A 13,410-nucleotide genomic window follows, 5' to 3' on the forward strand; every position below is an offset into this window, starting at 1 on the left:
CGCAACTTGAAGAACTTTAACGCAACCTTAAGAACTCTTTGAAACCATATTCTTGAACCGTGTATGATTGGATTTTTATCGTTTTGGGTCTTGTGTAGTTTTAGAATAAATATCTTTATTTTTCTAAACTGTTGTGGAATCAGTTTGTGGTGTTTTCACTGTGTTACTGTGAGTGTTGGTACAAATACTTTACGCATTGCCTCTGATTAGCCTAGACTGCTCAGGCCAAGCTACCTAGAGGGCGAGCAGGGGTTATCTCAGAGAGTTATCTCCTTGTCCTGACTAGAAGCAAGGGTCCCTATTTGGACAGTGGTACCTACCTCTGCCAACTAGAGACCCCCAGATCTAACAGGAATCAAGAAAACTTTAAGCATCATTGGAAGTCAATTACCTTGGGGCTGAAGATGCTCTTATGCTTGATTGCTTCCTTCCAAAATATCACAGTCTTTGAATTGCTTGTTGATTGGGCACAAAGAGCCAGTGGATATAAAAACTAGTCCTATGTGCTGAATTTTGAGTTCAAATGTTTATTTCAGCAAAGCTCTGAGCACTTGAAGACACATTAGGGCTAAACCGGGACAGGAATCTTGGCTAACCACATAAAGAGGCAGAAAGACCTGATATTGCTTGCTCCAAAGAGTGGAGAAGATTGTCCTGTGAGCAGCAAACCTGATCAAATTATTTAGGAAGCTGCAAGGGCACATATGCTATATTCACTGACATGAGGACTCGGTTATTAAAGAAAAGGAGCCTGCTCAAGACTAATGCACTGCTCCCACATGAGTGATGTAATATGTGAGGTCATAAGCAGTGTATTATGGGGGCATAACTTATAGTTAGCTCAGCTTAATATATAGGCTGAATTTCACTGGTTTTGTATGAGTCAAATGTCAGACTAACTATAGTGTCCCTCTAACCTTTTTTATTTTTTTAGTGAATTTCTAAGGTTTTTAATGCTAATTTGTAACTAAAACATCCCTGAAACCTGCATTTTTTTCCGTGAATTTCTAAGGTTTTTTAAAAGCTAATTTCTAACTATAACGTCCCTGAAACCTGTATTTCATTCAGTGAATTTTGAAGGTTTTTTAACTATCAGTCACGTTCGTAGAGCGGTAGAGAAAGGGGTCTGGGCCTCCAACCAGCTCTTAGGAATTCCGATGTCTACGACTTATAGGAGCTACCAGGAGGGCTTCTTGGCCCCCAAGGTCCCTCTGGAGTAAAGAGGTCTTCTTCCCCCGACCAGTAGTGTGCATGAGGTGTGTGTGCAGAGTAGTGGACAAAGGGGGCGTGGCCTCCAAAGACCTCTTATTAATCCCACTGTGTGGGACTTACTGGAGGTAACAGGAGGGGTAGTTAGCCCCCAATGGCATCCTTGGGGGCCAACTACCCCTCCTATTATCTCCAGTAAGACCCAAACAGCAGGATTGATGAGTTCTGAAAACAGTGTTACAGCAAACAAATGATGGACGGAATGCTGACAATGCAAACATTCTCCCCAGTCAAAAGAGCTAGGTTAAATCCATCGTTCTTTTGCCCACTACGCCACCCCAGTTTGGACCCAGCCATATGTAAATCAGTCTTGACCCTGTGACTCCTGGGAACAGTCCAGACCGAACTGCCAGGCCAGGTCATCCCTGGACCGGAAACAAGCATCCTGGGACCGGTTTCAGGGTATGTCACCCTTCTTCAGCCAGGCTAGCTTGAATCCAGTGGCACAGTGTGTAGGAAGGTAGATCCCTGACTATGGTTGCCCCCAACTTTTTGCCTGGTGTTTTGCTGGTTTTCTGACTTAGTTGACCTGGGGCCCTGCCATTCAGGACCCCAGGCCCACTGCTCTCTCTGTAAAATGGATTCCATGTACCCTAGGTACATACCTAATTGGATACTGAGCCACCTTATCAGCCCCTGTACAGTGTACCTTAGGTACCCAGGGCATAGGTGCACCCAGGGCCTACCAGGGGCTGAAGCATGTATTGTGCCACCCCTGGCTGGCCATCCAAGACTGACACAACTGGCTGCTTGACAGCTGGGGCAAGGTGGTGTAATCACCCTTTGCTTTAGATATAGTATTCCTATATCTAACCCTAAAATGGACACATATATTCCTATCAGTCACTCCTATGGCAGGCCTTAACAATCCTGAAGGCAGAGTGCTTGGAATAATGTGAAATAGTGCTCTGGCATGAGCTGAGCCTGTTTGCAGCTTGCGGAACCAAGTCCTGATAGCTGTTCCATGATAACGCTATACCATATACTCTTAAGTGCATTATGTACCTCGCGGTCAAATGCTAACTTTGGTATAACATTATCAAAACATGTCGTGTAAGGTGTCATACGCTTTGGAATACTACCCCCTCGCCAGTTCTGGCGACGGGGGTAGCATTCCACCCCTCTAGAGGGAGAAGACATGTTGGTAACCTGTAACCCCGGTTAAAGTCGAACATAGCCTCAGCTCCACAAGATGGATGCTGCCACCGAGACACAAGTCTGCCCTCCTGCTGCTGGGAGTCCTCCCAGAGCAGGAGGCAAGGACAAAGGGTTTCCTGCCAGGGGCGGTGCCAGCACCGTCCCAGACAGGGTTTTGTGTATCCCAGGTAGGCAGGGCTATAGAGGAAGGTGACTGCAAGTGGCACCCCGGTGCTCACTGTGCATATGCCGGCTAGAACCAGTTCCAGGGGCACACCAGCCCCTGAGCTGGGGAAAGCCCGGCATGGGAGAGGGGTGTAACCACCCCCCTTCCTAGTCCCACCCATAGGGCAGGACGTAGTCGCGTGCCAGCCCCCTTTTGCAGGATAAAGGCAGGAGCAGGCCCTCTTCCAAATTAGATCATCTTTGAATCCTGAAACTACTTTCCACGAAAGGAACTCAAGACTTCTTCTCAAGATTTCTCCCTTGTGACTAAGGAGTAGTCACCCTGCAGCAGCAGGCACCATCCAAGCATCGCGGTTTGCTGTAAGTCTCTCCTCCGGATCCAGACTGCCCCAGCACGATGAGAACCGGCTTCCCTGGCACCTCTGACCTCAACCTACATCATCAGCCCAGCTGTGATCCGTGGGTGCGACGAGACCTCGAGGGACCGGCCATCTTCAAAACTGCACGACGCTTGCCCAGCACGACTTCTGAGGAATCCTCACGTGAGTGCTTTGGGGCCCGAGAAGCCCCGACCCTGAGCAGCTCCAGCACCGAAGTCCAGCCCCCTTGCATCCACGAGATCTGCGTGGGGCCCTTCTGCTCTTTGCTGCTCACCGCGTTGTCCAGGTCACTTGCCCGTTGGCTAGTGGCCCGCCTGACGACGAACTTCGACGACAACACCGCTGGTCTGGTTGCTCCAGACTGGCCCTTGCTCCCCTCCAACAGAGGAGCACCCCGGACCCTCCTGGTCCACTCCAGACGCCATTTTAAGTCCACCGCGTGGGCTTGCATTTGCCAAGACTTGTTGCCCCAATCCTGGGTCCAGCGACGTCGACAGCAGAAACCTTTGTGGGACAGCTCGCACCTCCATCCTGGTCGCCGACAACGCCTCCTGGTCCGAGAGACTGCAGAGCCCAGCAGCGCCCACTCACCTGGTTGAGGTGACTTCGCCCGGTGCCATCCTGGTGCCTACTTAATCACTGGCTAGTGATTCAGAACTTGGTCCCCTCTGCTTACAGGTCTTCTTCTTCCCTGACCCAGGCTTGGATCTCCACGAACTTCTTCACTGGCCGCCTGCCAGCAACTTCTTTCTTCAGGCTCCTGGCTCGTCAACGAGGGTTTCCGACGCAACTTGAACCCTATGCAGCCGCAGCCCCTGGGCTAGGTAAACCGAGTACTCCGGTGCTCCAGCATAGTCCAACACTCCAAGTGTTCGGATCCACTCTTGTTTTCGACCCACCTAGTCGGGTTCGCCCGAGAACAGTAACTTTGTGATTGCTAGCATTCCTAGACTTGTTCCCGCATTACGCGTGAGAGTTCCTACTCTGCACACGGCGTCCCTAGGCCTCCTACTCCTAATCTAAGGGTTCAGCATCGTAGGCCTAGCGTTTCAACAGTCTAGAAAAGTATTACTTACCTGCTAGTAACTTCGCATTCCACTTGTATAGTATATGGTTTTTCGTGCCCCTCGGGCATTTGTGTAAATTGTGCGACTTTAAGTATTTCTTCAAGAGTTTTGTTGTGTGCTTAGCTCCCTGTCTCATAAAGAGCCAGGGTAGTCTTCTTATAAATAAATATACAGTTTATTTTCATAACAACTTGTGTGGTGTCCTTTCACTTGGTGTTCAAGGGGTAATGTGATGGTAAAACAGCTGGCTTAACACGCCCTCTAGAGTTTAGCCTAAAGACTGCACGTGTCCATGCTACTAGGATAGCTGGTCTATCAGGTTGACTTGCAACCAAACATCAATAAGGGTTGTTTGGACTGATACATAGTGATCACTAGAAAAGTGAGCACTGCATATCAGGCCAACTTCTCACACAGTGTGCAAAGGACCCACGTCTGGGCATACCCATCCCACTTAGGGCGAAAAGTGTTACAGCAAACAAATGATGGATGGAATGCTGACAATGCAAACAATCTCCCCCAGTCAAAAGATCTGGGTTAAATCCATCTTTCTTTTGCCCACTACGCCCCCCAGTATGGACCCAGCCATATGCAAATCAGTCTTGACCCTGTGCCTCATGAGGACAGTCCAGACCGAACTGCCAGGCCAGGTCATCCCTGGACCGGAAACAAGAATCCTGGGAGCGGTTTCAGGGTATGTCACCCTTCTTCAGCCAGGCTAGCTTGAATCCAGTGGCACAGTGATCAAGGGACCCACATATGGGCATACCCATCCCACTTAGGGCAAAAAGTGTTACAGCAAACAAATGATGGACGGAATGCTGACAATGCAAACATTCTCCCCCAGTCATAAGATCTGGTTTAAATACATTGTTCTTTTGCCCACTATGCCACCCTAGTTTGGACCCAGCCATATGCAAATCAGTCTCGACCCTGTGCCTCATGGGAACAGTCCAGACCGAACTGCCAGGACAGGTACTCCCTGGACCGGAAACAAGCATCCTGGGACTGGTTTCTGGGTATGTCACCCTTCTTCAGCCAGGCTTACGTGAATCCAGTGGCACAGTGAGCAAGGGACCCACGTCTGGGCATACCCATCCCACTTAGGGTGAAAAGTTTTACAGCAAACCAATGATGGACGAAATGCTGACAATGCAAACATTTTCCCTCAGTCAAACGATCTGGGTTAAATCCATTGTTCTTTTGAAAATTATGCCACCCCAGTTAACTATAGTTAACCAGCTAACTATAATGGATGTATTTCTCTGGTTTTGTACGAGTGAAATGTCAGACTAACTATAATGTCCCTGTAACCTTTGTTTTCTTAGTGAATTTCTAAGGTTTTTAATGCTAATTTGTAACTATAACGTCCCTGAAACCTGTGTTTTCTTCAGTGAATTTCTAAGGTTTTTTAAAAGCTAATTTCCAACTATTACGTCCCTGAAACCTGTATTTTTTTCAGTTAATTTCTAAGGTTTTTTAACTAGCAGTCATGTTTGCAGAGTGGTGGAGAAAGGGGTCTGGGTCTCCGACCAGCTCTTAGGAATTCCGATGTGTACGACTTATAGGAGGTACCAGGAGGGCTTCTTGGCCCCCAAGGCCCCTCTGGAGTAAAGTGGACTTCATACCCGACCAGTAGTGAACCATGAGGTGCGTGTGCAGAGTAGTGGACAAAGGGGGCGTGGCCTCCAAAGACCTCTTATCAATCTCACTGTGTGGGACTAACTGGAGGTAACAGGAGGGGTAGTTGGCCCCCAATGACATCCTTATGGAATTGCTGAGAGTTGGTTGCAGGCCATGCCCCCTTTCTTCACCACTCTGCAAACGCTCCTCCTGGTGCGCTCTTGGTTGGGGCATGAAGTCCCCTTGCCTCTTGAGAGCAATTTCAATGCTCTCGCTTATATGAAGCGGAGTAGAGTTTGCTATGGGATGGCGGGAGCACTGCTCCCACCATGCCACAGCGAACTGCAATGTCACGTGGGTGGGTACCCCTTGACATTGCTGGAGACAGCCCTGGGGAGTGGCGGTCCCCATGGCCATTTATAGCTCCATGCGGGGGCTCGGCCCCCCCTGACAATATTTAAGGCCTGGGGGTTGTGACGGTCCCTGGGGCTCAGTGGGGGAGCTGGAACTCCCGCACATCTTTTGAATTTAGCCCCAGGGAGGTGGCAGTCCCTGGGGCTGCGGGGCAGCGGCGTGACCCACCTGCATTTAATATACATAGCCCCGGGGAAGTGGCGGTCCCTGGGGTTGCGTGGGAGGCAGAAGCCCCCCACATGTTTTTTAAAATATAGCCCTAAGGAGGCGGCAGTCCCTTGGGCCGCGGGGGGCCTTGTAGCAACCCTGCTTTGAATAGATAAGCACCAGGGAGGTGGCAGTCGCTGGGGGCCTAATTAAACGAAGCATGGGAGCCCACGCTCCATTTTTTAAAAGCTTTCCGGCAGTATTCACAGATCCAATGCTTTTTTGGGCACTGGGGGTTCAGGGGGTTTCTACCATGCCCCGTTTTCTTAATTTTTTACATTTTTTTTACCTTTTTCCTTGTGACTTGGTTCGATACCGTAATGTAAAGTGTCTGACTGAGTTAGGTGAGTGCGTACATGCGTGTGTGACAGTGACCGGTGAATGTGTACATATATATATATATATATATATATATATATATATATATATATATATATATATATATATATATCTTCATGTGATTTATTTTATTGTGTTTTATCCATGAAGGGTGATTTTTTATAAAAATGTTTTTTTAGTATAATGAAATGTGTATTTTACCTAAATTATTCTACACAATTAATGTTATTATTTTAATCTCTTTTTAAATAAGTTAAAGTCCTATTTATGGCAGTATGTTGCACATTGGATTTGCGAAATTGCACTAATGGAAATACGTTTTCAAAGTATGTTGTTTATGTCTATGTAAATACAATATCACGTGTGGTTACACTTGCACTTTAAAAACAGCATGGAGCGGCGTTGTGTAATATATATCTATATATATTTGCCACCAAAGTAAACCCGTTACGGAGGGCACACTTTTCACAACTGGTGCGAGTGTCAGGGACGGGCGTTCCCTGTGATTAATTGTTCACCAACTAAAATTATACTCGTACTCCACCAGGGTGATTTTCTAAAGCAGGTTTATGGTTAACAATAAACCTGCTTTAGAAAATCACCCTGGTGGAGTGCGAGTATAATTTAAATTGGTGGACAAAAAAAAAATAAAAATAAATAAATATATATATATATATATATATATATATATATATATATATATATATATGTATGCCAATGTGGCCAGAGGTTCGTGGCAGCACCACCCTACCTGTACATAAACGTGTGTTGCAGTATTTAAGGGCCATTAAAAACAGTGATAAAACCTATCCTGTGGCACGTCATTTCGAAAATTACCACCAAAAAAACACAGAAGGACTGGTGTATTTTGTGATAGATGCAGTAAAACTCAATATGAGAGGTGGGAACCGAGAAAAGCATTTGAGAAGATTAGAATCTTCATACATAATCAAATTGAATAGCAGAATCCCGGAAGGTTTGAAAATGGAGGAAAATTTGCATACTCACTTGTAAATCTATATATGACTATTGAATTTCTCTCTCTTTCTGAACGTTTTTAACCATTTCACGAATTTATTTTGTTTAATTATTAATTTTTGTGCACTTTAGTTGAGCACTTGCAGGTTCTGAAGACACACCCTTTATGAATGCAATGTTTTCCGTGTTTATTGTTGGCCCACTTAGGCTCAATAGGTTAAGATTACGAGAAAGAATCATTTTAATTGATAATTCATGCAATGAAGTGCATGTAGAGTTGTTCTTTTGTAAATCTGCCACTAGGCATTAATGTGTCTATACTCTGGGCACTTGACAACAGCCCCAATTTCAATTTGAGTTTTAAATTTAAAATTCAAATGGTGAACACGAATTTTTGAAATTGTGAAATCATCAACCATCAAGTGTTTTTGGATGTGTAAACGCGTGCAAAATGTACAATTTACTGAAACATTGTGTTTTCTAATTGGGAACTACTAGTCTGTTTTCTGATACACTGCAACAGTAGTTTTGCACATGTGACATGCCAATTGTAGCATTAAAAACTGGCTGAGAACTTTATTGCAAACAGTTGGTGAACAAGCCTGCAGGACAGGCGAAACGCATTCCAGCAGCTGACAATTAAATGTATATTTTCAGCAAGACATGGCGTTGTCATCCTTTACTTTGGTAATGGTAATCCTGTGAAATATATATATATATATATATATGTATATATATATATATATATATATATATACATATATACATATATATATATATATATATATGTTCAGTAGCGGTCGGCAGTAGGTGTTTCTGTAGGGTGGTGACGTGGGCAGGGGGAGGGGCAAGGTGGGGGGTAGTAATTGGTGATGCAGTGCTCGCAACGAAATTTGTTTTTTTTATTTAAATGTTTACTTACCTGTAAAACTCCGTAATCCATACATTACTATCCCCCACCCTGCCCCTCCCCCTGCCCACGTCACCGCCCTACAGAAACACCTACTGCCGACCGCTACTGAACATATATATATATATATATATATATATATATATATATATATATATATATATTCACTGAAAAAAACCATAGCTTTTAGGGAAAGTTATAGTTAGTTGGACATTTCACTCGTACATAACCATTGAAATTCCCCTGTTATAGTCAGTTCAGCTAACTATAACTCACGCGCCCGCAAGGCACTGCTGATGACGTCACATATTACATCACTCATGACATGGTCAGTGACCTCACTCATGACATCACTCATGACATCTCAAATGACATCACTGATGACATCATCCTTGTGATAGAGTGGCAGACCTCCTCTCAGCCTAATATAACTTTGATACACACACTCAAAAATACAAACTAACACTTTCAAAACAATGCACATACCAATACCTCTTATAACACACCTATTCAGTGATTCCAAGATCTAGAGACAGATCCACTCATTCACTAACAGTCCTATACAGTCACTCATACATGTATTCACTCATCATATGTACTCAATCACCTATACATCCTGTTACACACCACCACTCATCTATATAGTTACTCACACACATACTCACACATGCAAAGTATCAAACATCCATTTACTTGCATATACATTTATACACACACTACCACACTTACTTCTACAGAAAATTTACACATACTTACTCTCTTAAACAATCACTTATAGAAACACCTACTTATTTCTACAGAAACTCTTCCAATCTCTTCCCAATTCCAATTCCCCAACTTAAAACACGCTGCAGGGCGTGTTTGCACACGTCACCTCAGGCCCCGTCCCCTCCCTTCACCACTGTGTAAACACGCCCTGTGGCGGTTCTAAGTTGGGAGATTAAGTCCCCTTGAATACTGAGAGTCCCTAGGGTCCACCTAGCCCACTAGTTACCTCCAGTAAGCGCCAAAGAGCTGCATTGCAGAGAGGTGTAAAAAGGGGCATGGCCTAGACCACCTCTCTACAACGCAGCACAGCGGCGCTTACTGGAAGCACCGGGTGGGCTAGTTGGTCCCCCGGAGCCCTCAGGATTGAAGGGGAATTATTTCCCCAACTTAAAACGCGCCACAGGCCGTGTTTGCACACGTTAACTCAGGCCCCGTCCCCTCCCTTCAAGCACGCTCTGTGGCCGTTTTAGGTTGGGAGATTAAGTCCCCTTGAATCCTGAGGGTCCCTAGGGTCCAACTAGCCCACTAGGTACCTCCAGTAAGGGCCACAGAGCTTCATTGCAGAGAGGTGTAAAAAGGGACACAGCCTTGTCCACCTCTCTGCAATGCAGTGCAGTGGCACTTACTGGTGGGCTAGTTGACCCCCAGGGGCCCTCAGGATTAAAGGGGAATTATTTCCCCAACTTAAAACGCGCCACAGGGCGAGTTTGCACACGTCACCCCAGGCCCCGTCCCCTCCCTTCCCCACTGTGTAAACAGACCCTGTGGCCGTTTTAAGTTGGAAGATTAAGTCCCCTTGAATCCTGAGGGTCCCTAGGGTCAAACTAGCCCACTAGGTACCTCCAGTAAGCGCCGTTGAAGAGAGGTATAAAAAGGGGCACGGCCTGCCCCACCTCTCTGCAATGCAGCGCAGTGTCACTTACTGGAAGCACCTGGTGGGCTAGTTGGCCCCTAGGGACCCTCAGGATTCAAGGGGAATTAATTCCCCAACTTAAAACACTCCACAGGGGGTGTTTGCACATGTCACCTCAGGCCCCGCCCCCTCCCTTCACCACTGTGTAAACACGTCTGTGGCGGTTCTAAGTTGGGAGATTAAGTCCCCTTGAATCCTAAGGGTCCCTAGGGTCAAACTAGCCCACTAGTTACCTCCAGTAAGCGCCATGTGTTGTAAAAAGGGGCATGGCCTCTGAACACCTGTCTGCAACGCAGCACCCTGGCATACTAGAGAAACCCGGTGGGCTAGTTGGTCCTCAGGGACCCTCAGTATTGAAAGAGAATTAATTCCCCAACTTGCAACTCGCCACGGGGTGCGTGTGCACAATGGTGAAGGAAGGGGCGGAGCCTGAGGTGACATGTAACGGACCCCCCATTTTAAATATTTAGTGTCCCCAGGGTATACAGCCTTTACAACGAAACTTTTACAACAAACTACCATTACAACGCAACTTTTACAACGCAAACCATTACAACGCATAGCGCTGGGGGGCGCTCTAGGATAGGGAATAGGTTTAATGTACTATCCAACACCTTCTCTACTATCCACGGGGACTGGAGTTGGAATAGTAAATTAAACTATTCACTATCCAGCGCCCAAAAGCATTATGCGTTGTAATGGTATGCGTTGTAAAACTTGCGATGTAAAGGTAGGCGTTGTAAAAGTATGCGTTGTAACGTCATACATCCTCCCCACGTTCAAATTTAAAGCCCCGGGGGTGGCGGTCCCCGGGGCTGTGGGGGGCCATGAGACCCCCACAAATATGTAAATAAAGACCCGGGGTGGCGGTCCCTGGGGCTTGGGGGGGCCTTTGAGTCCCCCCACCCATTTCTTTTTGTAGCCCCGAGGGGTGGCGGTCCCCGGGGCTGGGGGGCCCCTCTGGGCGCACCCATTACATTAAATATATTGCCCATGGGACTTGGTCTCCCCAGGGGCTAAATACTATCAAAGCCAGCGCTTCGGTTTTTTTCCGGCAGGATCCGCACACCATGCGCGGATTGTTCCGATTTAAAAATAAAAAATTCGGGGGGCCCTGGGGGTCCTTGTGGGACCCCCAAAGCAGGCCTAGGGGGTCAGGGTCTTTCTACCCTGCCCCCTCTTTGCATTTTGCACCTTAGTTTTACTGATTTCTTGTGCCTCCGTTCTACCGAGGCACAAGATGCTGCCAACACTTCCTGGGTGTTATCAGCCAATCAGCATGCAGTTTGTGATCGGAAGGGTGCGCGGAGGGTGCGCGGATTCTCCGCGGCCATAGCTATCACTATCTTTATTCCTTAATTTCTCAAAAACTACTGAAGGGATTTACACCATTTTTAAAAAAGGTCGCTTTCTGAGCCAAGCAGTACCTTTTTGCCAAATTTGGTGTAATTCCGTTCTGCAGTTTTTGCTATAACAGTGTCTAAAGTTTCCTATGGGAAAATAATTTTTTCACCACTATTTTTTGAATTTCTCAGGAACTACTGAACGGATTAACACCATTTAATGAAAGGGCACTTTCTGAACCAAGGGCTACTTTTTTACAAAATTTGGTGTAATTTCGTTCAGCAGTTCGAGCTGTAGACATGTCTAAAATTTCCTCCGGGAAATAACATGGGGTAAACACGTTTTGTGACCCCCCTTTTTTCTCGGCCCCCACTTAACGAATCACCCCCAAACTTTCAGGATAGGAGCGGACCGGAGCGCCGCACGAGTTTTGAAAAAATAGAATGTTGCGGATTTCCTATGGAAAATAGGTCCCAACTATAACTGCCTACCGGCGACTACCAGTAGGTAATATATATATATATATATATATATTCACTGAAAAAAAACATATGTTTAAGATGTCATCAGTGATGTCATGAGTGATGTCACTGACCATGTCATGAGTGATGTAGTATGTGATGTCATCAGCAGTGCATTGCGGGGGCACGAGTTATAGTTAATTAAACTAACTATAACGGGGGATTTCAATGGTTTTGTATGAGTGAAATGTCCAGCTAACTATAACATGTGTGAAAACTATAGTTTTTCAGTGAATTTCTAAGGTTTTTTAAATGCTAATTTTTAACCATAACGTTTGTGAAACCTATGGTTTTTTCAGTGAATTTCTAAGGTTTTTTAAATGCTAATTTTGAACTATAACGTGTGTGAAACCTATGGTTTTTTCAGTGAATTTCTAAGGTTTTTTAAATGCTAATTCCTAACTATAACGTGTGTGAAACCTATGGTTTTTTCAGTGAATTGGTAAGGTTTTTTAAATGCTAATTTTTAACTATAACGTGGCTGAAACCTATGTTTTTTTCAGTGAATTTCAAAGGTTTTGTAAATGATAATTTTTAAATGTATTAATTTTTATATTTTTTTATACTAATTTACTACATTGTTTTAAAGTGTTTATTCTTAGATATTTTATTTTTTAAATTACATTACATATTTTTTATATAAATTGAAAAAAAATGTTTTTAAAAATAATGAAATTGTAATATTATTTTTTTATTTAATATTTTTTTAATTTATATATATTTTATATAGCAGGCAATGATATCCTACGGAAGGAAATTCAAGTTACTGGTAAGTACAGTTAAATTTACTTTTAAGGAATAGTAGTGAGCTGAAAGATGCAGCACTGAGGTATCTCCTGATAACAGGTGAGTAAATTGGAATTCGTAGTTCGACTGATTTTTGAGGAATTTTTTTAGGTTCCAAAACTCCACACTTAGAAGAATTTCCAAGTGAAACCAGTCAATGTTAGCCTATGGAAGGAAATTCAAGTTACTGTAACTACGATTAGAATTACTTTTCATGCTCAGTAGTGGGCTGAAAGATGCAGCACTGAGGTCTCTCCTGATAACAGGTGAGTAATTCGGAATTCGTAGTTAGTTCGACTGATTTTTGAGGAATTTTTTAAAGTTCCAAAACTGCATACTTTGAAAAAGTTCCAAGTGAAATCAGTCAATGTTAGCCTATAGAAGGAAATTCAAGTTACTGTAACTACGATTAGAATTTGTTTTCAGGATCAGTAGTGGGCTGAAAGATGCAGCACTGATGTCTCTCCTGATAACAGGTGAGTAAATCGGAATTCGTAGTTCGGCTGATTTTTGAGGAATTTTTTAAAGTTCCAAAACTCCACACTTTGAAGAATTTCCAAGTGAAACT

The sequence above is a fragment of the Lissotriton helveticus genome, chromosome 6 (genome assembly GCF_964261635.1).
Source record: "Lissotriton helveticus chromosome 6, aLisHel1.1, whole genome shotgun sequence".
Lineage (NCBI taxonomy): Eukaryota > Metazoa > Chordata > Amphibia > Caudata > Salamandridae > Lissotriton > Lissotriton helveticus.